Source organism: Schistocerca gregaria, chromosome 5 (genome assembly GCF_023897955.1).
Source record: "Schistocerca gregaria isolate iqSchGreg1 chromosome 5, iqSchGreg1.2, whole genome shotgun sequence".
In the NCBI taxonomy this organism is placed as follows: Eukaryota; Metazoa; Arthropoda; class Insecta; order Orthoptera; family Acrididae; genus Schistocerca; species Schistocerca gregaria.
This window is the reverse complement of record NC_064924.1, coordinates 521,012,756-521,028,461: the sequence shown is the minus strand read 5'-3', so window position 1 is coordinate 521,028,461 and position 15,706 is coordinate 521,012,756. Positions and strand designations below refer to the sequence as shown.

Sequence of the window (15,706 nt, the reverse complement as noted above, 5' to 3'; positions counted from 1 at the left end):
TAAATTACGCATTCTTAGTATCAAAAATCAAAGAAACGAAAAATCTATAAACAAAATCACGGGATTACACTGTTCGCAACTTTTGTCAGAAAAAAAGCACAATAGCATTAATCTAACTAACATTTCAGGTTTCGTCGATGGCGGCTCTAATGACACCTGCTTTAGTTGATTTCGTCAATTGCATTTTTTTTTTTTTACCCTGTGCCTGGGGACTCTTTGTGCTCTTGCTTGTGTTGGAAGACAATCATCTCTGGACAAATGAAACATGCAAGGTGTAGCATAGACGAAGCAAGACAACTAAATTTAAAGCTAAAGCGGAAAAAACCATGAGAAATTAGTCATAAGCTCACGCCAAGTTTATATTCCGCAATAATTACACCGTTGAAGATTCAAAAGCAAAAACCAAAGACTGCTTAACGGATCAAAACTTGCCAACACGTATCACTGAGTTCAGTATTTAACTGTGCTTGTGAACTACAATTCCTACCAGATTCCAGTGCGCCTCGAAATCTGGTACCCGTAAAAGATTACGAACAATTAGTACCGTATAATATAAAGAGGAAAGTAGCAAATATATAATGGAAGGGAATGAATGCTACTCCTGAACAAGGCGTTTTGCGACTTCCTCGAATTACATTCAAACCAGGAAGCCTAACAAGCTATGACACGAATTAATCGAAGACATTCGGAAGTAGGTTAATAACTATACGGATTAGCCTCTCTTCAGTTGTGGGAAACCTTACGGCAGTCAGACACGAGAGGACTGAGGACTCCTTATTGCAGGAAATCGAAAGACGTCAAAATCTCATTAATACCTACTAGTGTCGTCGGAATACATTGGAAGACCAAACCCGATGGTGAAATACCCTTTGCTTGCGGGTCAAAAGAAAATACTCATTTTGGAAGGGAAATGCGCTGCAGAGATGTATTCGTCGCGGCAATGATGCACGCAATATGGGTACAGTGCACGACGCATTTGGGAATATTTCCTTGTCATGATGTATTGGGTTCTCTCTATCGCAGTAAGATTTAACGATTAGCCGTTTTCCGGACACACTGTACGATTTTTTGTGTGACAGAGGAAACATTCTTGTATTGTGAACATAAACTGCCATATTTCGTTTGTGTTGATAGTAGTTATGCTGACCACAGAGTTTTGGAACAAGCCTAGTCAGACGGTCTTCAGAGAACTTCTCAAGCAGGTAATTCAACTGATGAGGGTACTAGTATAATTCATCGGTACCGTTTGGAAATGAATATAGCCGCTTGCTTGAAATGAGTTATGGTAAACAAATCTATTTGTCGAAGCTATCGGTGTCATATGTATATACTTCGTGTCCAACACTATCAGGGCATTCGTAAGAAAAACAGCAGAATACCGCGAACATAATATTTATCTCCAAACGCCACTTTTACACGGATATGACGCATTTGATAAGAGCGCGTAGTGGAGGCTCCGTAAGAAAATTCTTGCGGTCAAGTCAGAAAGTAAATCTAAGTGTTTTTATGTAAAATTTTCCAACCAACCATTGTCCATCAACCAGCACATTCAGATATTATAAAAGGAAGGAAGCTGCAATAATTACTAACAAAATTACTATTGCGGTAGTCAACTGTTGGCAGGGGACTATTTCGGCGATTGACAAGTGAAGTACAAAGTTTAAGCAGCAGATGTCTAACAAAAAATAGCTAACAATAGAAAATTCTTCGGTTAGGGACATGCAGATTTCGATTGTGCTTGGTTGAAAACAGACCACGAACTTACTACAATAAATCTGCTTGTTGGCTGAACTGAATTTTTAATGTTAGTTTGTTATATTTTGCCAGTAAGTTAAGGGAATTTAATAATTACTGCAAGCATACTGTGTGAAGGACAATAGACAGTATTGTTCATTATGAGCACACCTAACTATAAGGGTCTTATGATCTGGCAACTAAGATATCGGCAGAAATTTGTGGAAATTTCTCTCATACGTTACAAGGACCACAGAGATGTACGATTGTAATATTAATTCATAAGGGGTCTAGCGAAAGCAAGAGAAATTTAGCCGGTATGATCGGAGCAGTCAAAGAAATAATCATTTCCCCAGAATAACAAAGAATTCACATTCATTAGGGGGGGGGGGGGGGGGCACAGCTCTACTTTATACGTACTTGGCTTTATTACGTAATACCCAGGATAAATTTCATTGGAAATAAAACTGAAATAACTTACATACTGTTTATTACACTCTCATTAACAAATACAGAAGCTGCTATTGGATCTAGGATTAATATTGTGTTCCTAGGGACCGTATACTAACTCATGTACGTATAGTTAAGTGGTAGGGAAACTGGAAATCATTTTCGAGTGATAGGTGCTGGGTTGCATCCTTAGAATATTTTCATAGCGACGCTCACGGCTTGTACGTAACATACACATAGAAATGTTATTATCATAAGCTTCTTGCATCCATGTAATTTTCGGTGCTCCTTGTACGGAATGTGGATTCAACTTTCGGATTCATCTGATGTCTATGGTCACCCGGACAATACGCTTATGCGTTCCAAAATTGCTTTCCATGCATTTAAAAAGACGAATACATGAAAAAAGAAAATTAACGTAGGTGGTCAGAAAGAAGTCCTACTGAAATATTTTGTAGGTAACGAACGGCAAAGTGCCAAATATCTAAAAATACACGCGACTCTTTGCAGTAAATTCGCAGCGGCAGAGGTGGACCACGGGAAGTGGGAAGCTGCCAGAAAAAGAAGAAAGGGAGAGACAATCCTTAGTCGTGTTTAGGTGCCTTACAGTACGCTAAGTATAATACATACAGCAGTTCAAACGTCTTTAAGATAAGTTCAAATGTTCAAGTGTGTGTGAAATGCCGCGGGGCTGCTACGGTCGCAGGTTCGAATCCTGCCTCGGGGACTTATGACCTAAGATGTTGAGTCCCATAGTGCTCAGAGCCATTTTTTTTTTGTGTGTGAAATCTTATGGGACTTAACTGCTAAGGTCATCAGTCCCTAAGTTTACACACTACTTAACCTAAATTATCCTAAGGAGAAACACACACACCCATGCCCGAGGGAGGACTCGAGCCTCTGCCGGGATCAGCCGCACAGTCCATGACTGCAGCGCCGCAGACCGCTCGGCTAATCCTGCGCTGCTTTAAGATAAGTCACACGCAGGTTGATCCCATGCCTTTTCATTATTTAACAGGGCGTTTCTGATCACTTAAAATCAAGCCCCAATTACTAATCATGTAGTGCGTATATACAAAAATTTCACTTGCCTATAACTGCTGGCTTCTTTACACATAATTTAAATATCATCGAAGAAACATAATCAAGTATTAGTTTCATGCGTAAATATTTTTTTGTGGCGAGGGGCTTTTTTCATGGCGTACGTCAAGTATGAACTACTGTTCGTTTACGCTATTGGTAACAAATCAGTGGAAAACGTAACTACTGTAATATACACAGGAGTTACCGAAGTAACCTAAAGCAAAATGACAGCATAAAATAAACTGCTCGAAAAGCAAGTGCCAGACAGATTCATTGGGAGAATCGTAAGTAAATGTAATTCATCCGTCGATGAAGTGGCTCACAAGATTACTGAGTACTGCTTACAAATCTGCGAACCTTACCATGTTGTACTAATGGAACAGAGAGGGGAGATCAATGAAGAGTGGTATCGTTTAGTCGGCTTCTATTGAAATGCCGTCTGCACACGTTCCAGGAAGAGTGGGCAACGCATTACGTCCTCAAACCACGAATAGCAAATGAGAGAAATTAGGGGTTTGTCGATAGGCATCTTTCCACGCGCCACTCGCAAATGGAACAGAAAAGGGGAGAGAAGGCGCTGGTACCACAAGTAGCCCCCACCACACGCCCTAAGGTGGACTGGGAAGTGTAGCTGTTGATGTAGACCGGTGGACATTTAAAGCCCCTTCGGGGACACGCCTTCTGCAGAAAGGCCTCGGTGTAAATATTTGCCACTAAGTATGCCGACACGTGCACCTACAGCAAGGTAGTCAGCACAGTAGTAGCATAAACGTCTGATTACTTCATTAGAATGAGCTGAAGGAAGAACTCAAAGTACGAAAAAAGTAGGGCCAACTGACAAATAGTTGCATTTCAAATTACCGGGGCACAAAGATGCGTCCAGCCACACAAACTTTACGTCAGCGCGATTTCTCCTCCGACATGGGTTCTTCGGAGAGGACACGGCCAATTTAATTCCCAATATTTCCCAAATCCGTGTTTGTGTTTGGTCTATAATTACTTCACCATGGACGGGACGTCATGGTGCAACCTTTCGCAGCTGTTACAGGGGCGCAAGCCCGGATTCTTGGCTGCATTATTCCCCGGCGGCGGGTTGGCAGCAGTGGTAGGTGAGGTCGGCCGGCCCACTTTACATATGTAACAGCAGAGAGCACGCAACGGCCCGGCCGACTGACAGCTCGCCCTGGAGCGGCCGCCCAGGGGCATAAAAGTAAATAACGCTGTAAAGTTTTTATGACCAAACGGGGCGCAGAACACCATTATGCAGTTAACACGGTAACACTCTTTACGTAGGGCACGGCACCCGGCCGTTTACACGAGCATCGGAATAATCAAAATCGCAAGTTCGCACGGTACTCGAAAATTGTTCCCAAAGACTTTCCGCGACGTCGACCTTTGTTTACTAATCTCTTCGCGCAGCGTAGCTTTCATTTAGCTTTTGGTCGCAATTTACGAATTTCCTTCCCTCTTCCTTATTTGTGTGTTAAGCTCTGTAGTCTGTACATAGTTCTATCGCTCAGTGACAGTGCTGGAATCTCGGCATTTCCTTCGACGCAGATTTTATCGCTTCGCTTGGCAGGTGGATGCACCTACATTTCTGAAAGTTGCCAATGACCAAGCATTGTGCCAAACTTTTCTGAAAAGTCCTTATGTGAGAGGAAATTCTGCACGTTTAGTAGAATCAATGGGAGAATAATGGTTCTGCAACTCGAGAAAATTACACTGAGTGGCCAAAATTCACGGAAAGGCACTACGGCACGAGTCGTCCACTGCTGAAACTTACGTGGTGCATTTGGCGTTTCGTATTAATACGAAATTAAATTATCAGTCTCTTTAACACAATGGTTGAGAAGAGTAGTGTAATGGTTAAAGAATAGATAAGAGCAAGTTCACCAGATGTAGCATGGTGTATGATACCTGAGGTAACACATGTACACCTCACACTGCATCGAATCCAGTTTCCTTACGACGCTGCCGCAGCTCTCGCGTTCGCTCGGCACTGGACATTTTAGGTTTCCAGGATTTCTTTCGATGCGAGCTTCCCTTTGATTTGATTTTCAGTAATGCCGATCGCATTTACGAGTCACGTGAGACGACAGCTTTCGTTATTTTGTAATTCCCAGTTTAATACAGATTTTCACGTAAATTCCGGCGAAAATTTATATTTTCTCACTTTATCCCAGCAGGCTTTCCCAAGCAATGCCAATTTATAACTTTACGTAATGCTACCTCGGAACGAGCACCCTCATGCACCTACACTGGTATGATGACGTCAAAGTCGAAACAAATACTGCGGACAAACACGCATCGGTATGACGTTTTCACTTACACAAATCCATTTTTTTATTATTTTCTTTGCCAATTGTTCATGATTGGTTTATGCGACGATATCCGGTTTTGGCAGTGGTCTACAGCCATCCCTGCATCTTACTGCAGCACAAGGAACTCTGGTAACTCAGGAAGGAAGTATAAACCGAAGGGGGACCGGTTTTGCTCACCTTTAACACAGTGCACATATGTGTAACGAGTGCTGCTCTAGTACGATGCACTTCTCGAGTTTTTTTCTAGAAATCTAGATCCAAAGTTTTACGAGCCTGATGGGTACCATATGAGAGAATTAGTGGTCGAGTAGCGCTGTTACCGCAGCCGGGTAGGGCGACAGACTAAAAATCTTCCCGTTCTTTCGGGCCACGTAATTTTTTCTCTCTCAAATCTCCACCAAATACTTACATCTACAAGAGATAGTTTTTCTTCGGGAAGGAGCACCAACAACATTCATAATCATTATGGAACATTCGTGGGGCAGTATAAGCAAGATGTAACCAGGAATTAAGATGAAATCATTTGTTTACCGACACACCCATGCACGTGTCGAAGTGATTCCATACGAGGCTATACCGGTTTTGAATAAGGTACACTGTATTTGTAACACGCGTTTGGATGTTCCGATAAATAAATTTTTTAACAATTACTTATTATGCAGGTACCTCGATTATGCCTTGCCTCGAATGTAGCAATTATTATCATTTCTGAAGAAAAAATGATTCGTTGTAGCGATATATGCGTTCTGTGGAGTTTAGAGAGAAGAAATAAAATTATGTGAGTCCCACGTGACTTCTATTTTGTCGCCTCGGCCGGTTGCGTTAACTCCGTTGCTCGACGCCTGGCACTCGACAGTCTCGTGGAACTTTGAATCACGATTTCTCGATAGCGCCTGAATAGCGCATCGTACCAGGGCAGCATTCAATATTACTCCAGTCGTACGAAACATAAGCAAAATCGGTGTGAGCCTTTGGGTTTGTGCTTCCTTCGTGAATTAGAAAGCTCCTTGCGCTGCTACAGCGCTCTGAGGATGGCTGTATATCACAGTCGAAACCGGCAGTTGTAACAACCCACTGATTATTGTGCCAAATGAAGCGATAAAAAAGAATAATAAAACGCGTCGAAATAAAAGTCTGCACTCGTTTCTTCCACCTCTCGCGGAAGCGTACGCACGTGCAATAAACAGCGCTGCCGGCCTACGCTTGCATTTTGTAGCGTACTTTTCGGGAACTGCGGGGACACAGTAAGTCGGGCGCGAGGGCGCCGGGGTAGGCCGGGACTACGGTGTACGGTAATTGCCGGCCGCGGGGTGTCGCCAGACAAACACTGCCGCTCCAACTGCTCCACGTCGTCACCAAGTTCACCGCTAAACAGCACCACTCACACCACGACCCCATCCGCGCCGGCAAGCAGACCGTTTCTCTGCCTGGCACAAACATGGCGTCGACAGCAATGCAGCTAGCTGTCTTCTGTCGTACTAGCTCATGCTGCACAATAATACAAGTATAAGTCGAGTGTCACAATTATCTGCAAGTACTTTTATGCAAAGGACTTTTTAAAGTAACCGCGTTCTCTGTGTTTCGTTCAAAACAGAACACTGTGCCTGCATCAAAGGTATTTTTCCTTACATGGCGCCGACCAGGGTGGCCGAGCGGTTCTAGACACTACAGTCTGGAACCGCGCGACCGCTACGATCGCAGGTTCGAATCCTGCCTCGGGCAGGGATGTGTGTGATGTCCTTACGTTAGTTAGGTTTAAGTAGTTCTAAGTTCTAGGGGACTGATGACCTTAGAAGTTAAGTCCCATAGTCCTCAGAGCCATTTAAACCATTTGAACCTTACATAGCTTATCACCAACTTAAATTTATCCAAAGTTTTGCTCAAGAGCAAGAATGGCTCACAAATATGTGATACAATTAAATTAAATCAAGGGTCTTCTCCCTGCACTTTTTCGTATATATTAGGTTGTGTGGTTTTGTTTTTCATATTAGTATTCCGGTTCCTCTGGGTTTATTTGTCGACTGTCCTTTTTTGTTTGGTGTGCACTGTTGCTATTTGAGTTTAGATACTGTTATTTTGTCATGTAGACTTAGTGAGTTGAACTGTGGACGCTAGAAAATGGTTTGCCAAGTGCAGAAATCGGAACGTTTCCAACATATTCTTCTGTTTGAGTTCAATACAGTGGTGACAGCAGCGGGGGCAGCCAGAAACATTTGCGCAATGTACGGGGATAATGCGTTTGGACAGAGCACGGCAAGAAAATGGTTTTATCGTTTTAAGGTGGGTCGTTTTGACATTAGTGACCCTCCACGCCACGAAGACCATTGAGGTTTGATGAAGATCGTTTCAACTCATTAATACACAATGATCCACATCAGTGTATTCGATAACTGACAAATGTGATGAACTGTAATCATTCCACCATCGTCCGACATTTGCATGCGACGGTGATGTTTCTAAATCGGGTGTAACCGCATGGTCTAAGCCAAAATCACAAAAATCACAGGGTGGCCATATGTGAATCTCTATTTGCTGCTCACTAACTGGCTCATGAACAACACCTGGTCAAGAGAAATGGCGTCTTTACGCTAGCGTAAGGAAAAGAAAGGAATGATTGAGCCTAAACAAAGCACCGACTCCCCGCACAAAGACCTACGTGCCACCACGAAAGATAACGTTATGCACATGGTGGAACAGCGACGGTGTGGTGTACTACAAATTGCTTCCCCGAGGTGTAACAATCACTGCTGAAATTTATTGTCAACAAGTGAGACTTCTTGCAGACGCCATCCACCAATAACACCAGGAAGACTGCGTGAAGTGATGCTTCCTCACGATAACACACGCCCACATCCTGCTACACTGACAAAGAACACTGTACATTAGTTGGCTTGGGAATCTTTCCGTATTCACCTTATTCACCTGATATTACGTGCTCAGATTTACATCTTTCACGCTCTAGCGAACAACTTTCAAGGAACCTCTTTTCCGGATAAAAACGGGCTCCGAACATGGCTCGAAGAGGGTTCATCACCTCAAAACTACGTGATTTATAAAGTCGCGGAATCGAAATGTTAGACCAGCGTGGGCAGATTATTGTAAATAGCGAAGGAGAATGAAGTACTAATGGCTAAACTCTCTGTTATATGCTTAGGGTGTGTTATGGAGAAACGCTAACTTTAATATGTATAGAGTCATTGAAAAATAAACGAGCCGGAGGCTCTAAAATGAAAAGCGCTGAAGGGATCGTAATGCCACGGCCTACGAAAGAAGGTGTTGTCCCTATAGGAGCGATGCAGCACCAAACTTGCCGCTAGAGTGACATAGACTCACACCACGCGTGGACAGGTAGACAAAGTAAGCACGTACCCGTTGCACTCAGTCGTGCAGAAAACAGAGGATTGGAGACTCCAGAACGAGAGTAAACGGGTGCAGTGCGTTTCCTGAGAGCAGAAGGAGTGCAGGAACGGAAATTCCTCGAAGAATGGCACAAGTGTATGAATACCTCTGAATGTCCGTTGCAGTTCCGACGCACAATCCGACCTCTGCGGCAACGGCTGCGGTCGTAACTCGCTGGTCCTCAATAATGAGGGCATCCACCTGCCGGGAAACGGTATGGGTAATGCGCTATGGAGTTTCAGATCGTGTGTCGGTCAGCCAATGATACCCGCCACTCCTCGAATCGCTTGTACCATGACTTGAAGCTTGCAACGGACATGCAGTGTTATTCCTACACTTGTGCCATCCTGCGATGAAGCAAGTAAGAAATTTCAGCTGTCTTGGAAATCAAATAAGATATCTAGAAGATCAAGATGCAGATAAAAAAAGTTTGAAAATTGGAACATATGAACAAACAAAGAAACTAAAATTAAATTTTATAAAACTCTGGCAGCTGCCGTACTTTTCTAAGACTTGAGACCTGCACCTTTATCAAACGAGAGATGAATATTATTCAAGGGTCTGAAATGACGTTCCTAAAAGTTGTGAAATAATGTGTAAAGCTAGACCAAAAAAATGAAGACCTTACAAAAGATAACAGTTGACCCAACAAATGATATAACAAATGAATAAAGAGGTAAATGGAAGGACCATATGGCTTTAACACTATAATCGACATAATGTGTAGCATATAGGAAAAAAATTCTTGGAAGACCCAAGATGAGAATACAAGGCTGAACCACAAAGAAGGAACAAGCATACGTTTAATCCTGACAGTGGTGGTGGTGGTGGTGGTGGTGGTGGTGGTAGTGGTGGTGGCGGTGGTGGTGATGATGATGATGATGATGATGATGATGATGATGATGACGTTTGTGAAGTCTGCTTGGAAGTCAGCTTATTCTAATTCCACAACGATCAATAAATACGGATGAGTAGAAACAGTGAGCTTCTTCACATGCCGCGCATATCAGCTACGCCAGCCGGATCTTGACTATCGCATAAGACATTGTCAGCCCTTCACTGGATCAGGATCAGTTATGGTGATGCATTCGAAAGATAATTATAATTCCTTCCTCAAAGTCTGATTGTCGCATAGAAAGATAGATAATCCGTCACATCACGCAACACAGCAACTTGACGGCAAATGTAAACATTCACAAGATTTTCTAACGACGATACCAACTGCAAATGATTATATTAAGTACTTTAGAGACCGAATTGTAAATTTTGTGATTTTCCGTTATTAGCATCAATTGTTAGCTATGCCTTTTAGTCACCAATATTTACGAAAATAGTACGTTGAAATATGTAAGTGGGCCAGTTACTCCAAGTAATTAAACAATATTTCCTCACTGTGAGTGATGAAAAAAATTCTGATCACAAACGTAATAATTAAATCTTTCTCTATAAAAATTTTCATAAATAGGTTTTCAAAGTCACACCTCTCAGACACACGAACAATTTGATAATTAACCGGTGACAGCGTCTTCTCTATACGTCTGTAGCGATATTTTAACAATGCTAACTACAATACAATAGAGCTGATCAGAAATCTAAGAACTGTCTTCTGCTTATCGAGCATGGTACCCTAAATTTTCTCAATTCTGAGACAAACTATTTTCTATGTTATTGAAATATAGAGAGAAAAAAAAAACAAAGGTCAAATGATTAATAATTCCCAGCGCCTGAATTATCGTAATCATAAGTATATGAATTTCGTCAGTTTTAAGCGATGCAAGTGTGCAGAGAAGCTGTCATCACTGAACTGCATCCGAGAAATTGTAAATACAGCTCTGCCCGAAATACGAAACCAAGGAAAGCGAGATATGTAGGCTTGAACACTGCCACCATACTTTCATTTATTTATATTTGATATTTGCCATTCCTTTTCACACCACGACCTGTCTCCCATTTTTATTCGATGTAACGGAAAAAAAGAAACAAAAAAACTGTCATCGACAGCGCACCGTGTTTAATTCGATACTTGTATCTGACTATTCTGTATAAAGTACTTTTGCTCTTCCACGCTGAAAATTTTTTCTAAAATTTTTGGCGTTGCCTACAATGGAAGACCGTTCTCTTCGCTTCTTGTTGCACTTTCAACTGTACGAAAACAGCAGGTGGCGGTTGTATGTGCTGTTTGCTCGCAGCCGGTGTTCAGAATGCGACGCTTCCTCCAATTCTCGCCGGACACGGCCGCCCAGAGCCGGGAGGCGCTACCCCGCCCGCCACGTACCTAGCTAGCCCTGACGTCGGGAGCTGCGTTCTGCCGCGTTGCCAGGCGGACGCAGCCGCCAGCGCGCCAATCGAGTCTTAACTTCTCGAAAATTCGGCGAGCAGGGGACAACACGATTCGCCGGGTTCTTCAGAAACGACGCTGGGGGAAAGAAGTAGGAAATGACGAACTAAGGATATTGCACATTCACGACGCTGTCAAAACCCACTGTAGCGTGAAACTACAAGTACATCTTCATCTATCGTCCGAAATCCATCTTACGGTGTGTGGCGGAGGGTACTTCATGTACCAGTGTGACTCATCCCTTCCTCCTGCTCCAGTCGCGTATGGTTCGAGGGAAGAGTGATTGCCGGTAAGCCCCCAGTGGACTCGAATCTCTCTAATTTCATCTTCATGGCGTTTTCGCAAGATACACGTAAGAGGAAGCAATATGTTGGTTGACTCGTCTAGGACTGTACACTCTCGGAACTTCCACAATAATCCACGCCGTGATGCAGATCGCCTCTCTTATAGCGTCTGACATTGGAGTCGACTAAGCAAATCCTTGACGCTTTCGTGTTATCTAAGTGAACCGGTAACGAAACATGCTGCACTTCTTTGAATCATCTTCATTTCCTCTAACAATCTTATTTCGTACGGATCCCAGACTAACGGACAGTACTCGAGTATTGGTCGAAGGAGGGTTCAGTAGGCTTCTTCCTTTGTTGATGGACTACAGGCGATTAATTTTACGTGGCAGTTCCGCTTCAAATCGCTCCGTATGCAAAACACTAGATTTTTGTAATGGAAATAGCTCCTCCCAGTGATTGTTGCTTCAATTTTGCAAAGACACAATAAAAGGTTTCTTCTCTCTATGTATTCGCAATACGTTACTTCTTTTTTTAATGCTGGGGGTCAACTACCGCTTCCTGCACCAAACGTCGATTCGCTTCAGATCTTCCTCCATTTCACTACAATTTTCTAGCATCGCGACTTCACTGCGTACAACAGCATCATACGGGTAAAGTCTCAGGCAGCTTCCGACGTTATCTACTACGTCATTTATATATGTATGTATATTGTGGAAAGTAATGATCCTATTAACGGTCCCTTTGGGTATGACCGAAGTTACTTTCACGTCTGAAGACTTCTCTCCATTCAGAATGACACGCTGTGTCCTGTTTGCTGGAAACTCTTCAATCCAATCACACTGTTGGTCTGATATCCACACGCTCGTATTTTGTTCATTAGGCGCCAGTGCGGAACTGGATCGAATGAGCTTCGGAGTTCGAGGAACACGGCGCTACCTGTGCGCCTGTATCTACTGCTTTCTGCGTCTCGTGGACGAACAGAGCGACCTGGGTTTCACACATTCGTTGTTTTCGGAAACCATGTTGATTCGTAAAAGCTAGATGTAAGTGTCTTCAAATAAATTTGCAACGTTATCCAAGATCGTGTTTTGCAATACTGATCGTGTTGGGAGTGTGAACTGCAAAAGAAGTGAAGATATCTTCAGTCGCGGAAAGGGACGAGCTCTGCCAGCCGGGCGGGATGGGGGAGGCACCAAGAGCGGGCAGGCCGCTCGGCAAACACTAAAGCATGGAGCTAGTCTGCGGTCACGCTGCCGGCTGAATCATCAAAGGCATGTAATTAAATTAAAAACAACAGGCAATCCCACCTACAGATTTCGTCGGCTCACTACACTTCCGATTTCCACAATTTGGTCCACTTCGATAAGCTATGGTTGTAAATAAAACTGCGTTCTGCTAATAACCACCACGCTGCAAAAACGGTTTTTCTCACCAACGAAGACAGATAATTACGTGCATTTACCACATACAACCGCGTACTGGTAACAGTTCGGAGTTTCCAATTCTCTGCATTCAGCAACGTGAATTCAATGTGTTCCGTCAGTTGCTGCCATTACGGCACAGCATCCAATTCCAGCGAAACAATTGGCACTAGTGTGACGAGCAAAGTCGTGTTTTGTGAAGCATTCGCAGGCGGAAAGAAAAATCGGCGAGGATGGTATGCATTATTGCTCGCTTTGTCAAACACTGTACTAGCCTTTGTTCTAGTGAGAGGAAAATTTCAACAGAGCGACGACGTTTATTAAAAAAGTTATTCGGCATTCTATGACTTGCTCAGCTTCCTGTGGTACACATGGAGAAGTGGGTGGTGAAATAAGATAGGAGAATGCTGTTACATTGGCAGTGCACTGCACAAAAATGTAAGGAGAGAGGTAATAAAAAAAGACCTGTCATCAAATAATGGAAACCTGAGGCATTTCTTTCTCTACTACTTGCAAGAAAAATATTACTGCTGAGCGAAAAGGAAGACAGGAGGGTTTAGACGCCAAAAAACAACTCTTCGGGATGAAAAAGAGAAAGGAAAACAGACACGAGGGCATAAATCGGAAGTATTGAAGGCAGAGTACAAGATTATAGATTATAATGTATAATTCGCATAGATACAATGTGCCACACTCGTGTGTTACCAAATTTTATAACGTGAAAGCAGTCATTTGGAAAGAACAACATCATTATTAGGATCGTAGCGCGGTAAAGACGACAAATCCGTTTCCTACCCTATACGTAATTGTTAACAGTCTTGGACAAACACTGTCTGATAGGAGCGATTCGCCACTATAACATTCTAGACTAACGCACAGCCGAATGATAAAGATCGCGCACGGAAGTTGGTCTTGGAATGGGTTACACTGGGCTCACAGTACTTTTCAGTTTTGTCACTCCGTCTCTCTGTTTTGTATCGCAAGCAAGTTCCACGTTTGACAATTGGGTCTGCACTGGGTGGTGCTGAATGTGCCATTGCGACGAAAATATAACGTGGTGTAATAAAGACGTGTGATCCGCGTGCACATCTCGAATGGGCGCCGGACAAAGGCAGGAGGCTTTCGAGACCGCGCACAAAGCGGACGGCACAAACGCACTGCCGCTGCTGCACAATGTCCTCAGGAGCAGCGCCACAACAGAGGACACCCTGCCCCCACAAAGACAATAACAACGCATCGCGAGCCTGCGTCCGCACTCTCGCCCATTTTTCCCCGCCTTTCTCGGAATAGCGCGCTTATGTTAAACTGACAAAACGTGAATACATTCGAGTGGCTCGTATGACAACGGCGATGCTCCCTTACAGCTAAAATAAAGCACGAAACAACAAAGACCACCGAGGCTAGAATGAAACAAAAAAGTAAATAAGGCAGGAGTACACGTTACGAAACAATTCAATTGTTCTGTACAGCACTGCGGACATGCAAACTTTATATAAAGTGCAGTCGCGTTAGTTCTGTCCCCGTGGCAGAAAACGATACACAAAACTAAATTCAGAAACACGCGAGTTAAGAAAATTGTGTGGAAGGTGAGTAGTATATGTCGGGATGGCCATTTTATGCAGATAATTAATGCGATGAAAGTTAATAATGTATAATCAATAGTTCTCCTAAAAGCAGAATAACTGGTCTTCCGTAAAATTTCCCAGAAAGTAATTCTGTTGAAATAGGAATCCGCCGCTGGGTGACACGTAACGACGCAAACATCCGTCCATTCTGTCTGGAGTAAAAGTTGGGCTCTGCAGCCGCGTGTTCGTACTGCGAATGAAACATTCCTCTGGCATCTAGTAGTACGGCCAGAAGAAAACCGACGTGCGCGTTCCAGTCGAGAAAGTCGAGGAAGGTCCGACCCTGAGGAAGTTCAAAGAAATCACGGCGAGGGGGGACGGGGGGCAGCATTTTGGGCTAAACCACACAGGCGACTAACTCACAGCAGCGCGGCGGGTCCCCGTCGGTCCATGCCGAGAACAACAGCGACCAGCTGCGGCCGGAACAAGTCGCGGGCGGAGTGCGTCCGAGCAAACAAAAGCGGCGACGTCGCAATATCGGGGAAAGTGAAGCGAAGCCGCGGTGCGAACGGCGCGCGCCCCGCTCCGCCACTGGCCGGCGGCCCGGCACCGCAGGCGCGGCCTCGCATTCATTAACGGCCGAAAAGTTCCCAAAAATAATTGTCAGTTTCAAAATAAATCGGCGCTATCCTGGTCGCTTACCTGACCTGCGCTGCGGGCTGCGGCGTCCGCGTCCGCGTCTCTGCCGTCGGCGGCGGTGTGCCCGCGCGGCGGCGCTGCGCTCGCCGGCCGCCCCCCACCACCGCGCAGACGTCGGCGCCTTACCTTCCCCCGGCCCGCCGCGCCCCTCTCCCAGCGCCGGCACCACCCCTCCCCCTCACCGGACGCAGAGGCGCGGCCGTCGCCGCAACCCCTTCCCGCCGCGTGCGACTGCCGAGCGCTCCCGACTCGAGCCGACAGTGGCCGACGCGCAAAAGTTTTCCACACACTCTCAATGTCAAGCTGCGTGCCGCAGAGCTCTCGTGCTAATTCGTGGTTAGTTCTGACAGCCTGATTTAATTTCCTAGCGTTTTTCACGGCTCGATATCCGCTCACTGCCTGCTCCAAG

At 44.4% G+C, this 15,706-nt stretch overlaps 1 protein-coding gene across 11 annotated transcripts in view; it reads right to left on the bottom strand.

The window, feature by feature from the left end:
- The window catches only part of LOC126272766 (myocyte-specific enhancer factor 2), an 841,022-nt gene that overhangs the window by 103,808 nt on the left and 721,508 nt on the right, over positions 1-15,706 (bottom strand). For 2 of the 11 annotated variants that reach the window (XM_049975897.1, XM_049975903.1), the window contains exon 1: positions 15,301-15,387. The exons of 7 other annotated variants lie outside the window; for them this stretch is intronic. The gene's annotated coding sequence lies outside the window, so the exon portion shown is untranslated. Of the gene's footprint in view, positions 1-15,021; positions 15,162-15,300; positions 15,388-15,706 lie in introns of those variants that run through there. 2 more of the 11 variants (XM_049975896.1, XM_049975900.1) reach the window with 1 other exon arrangement.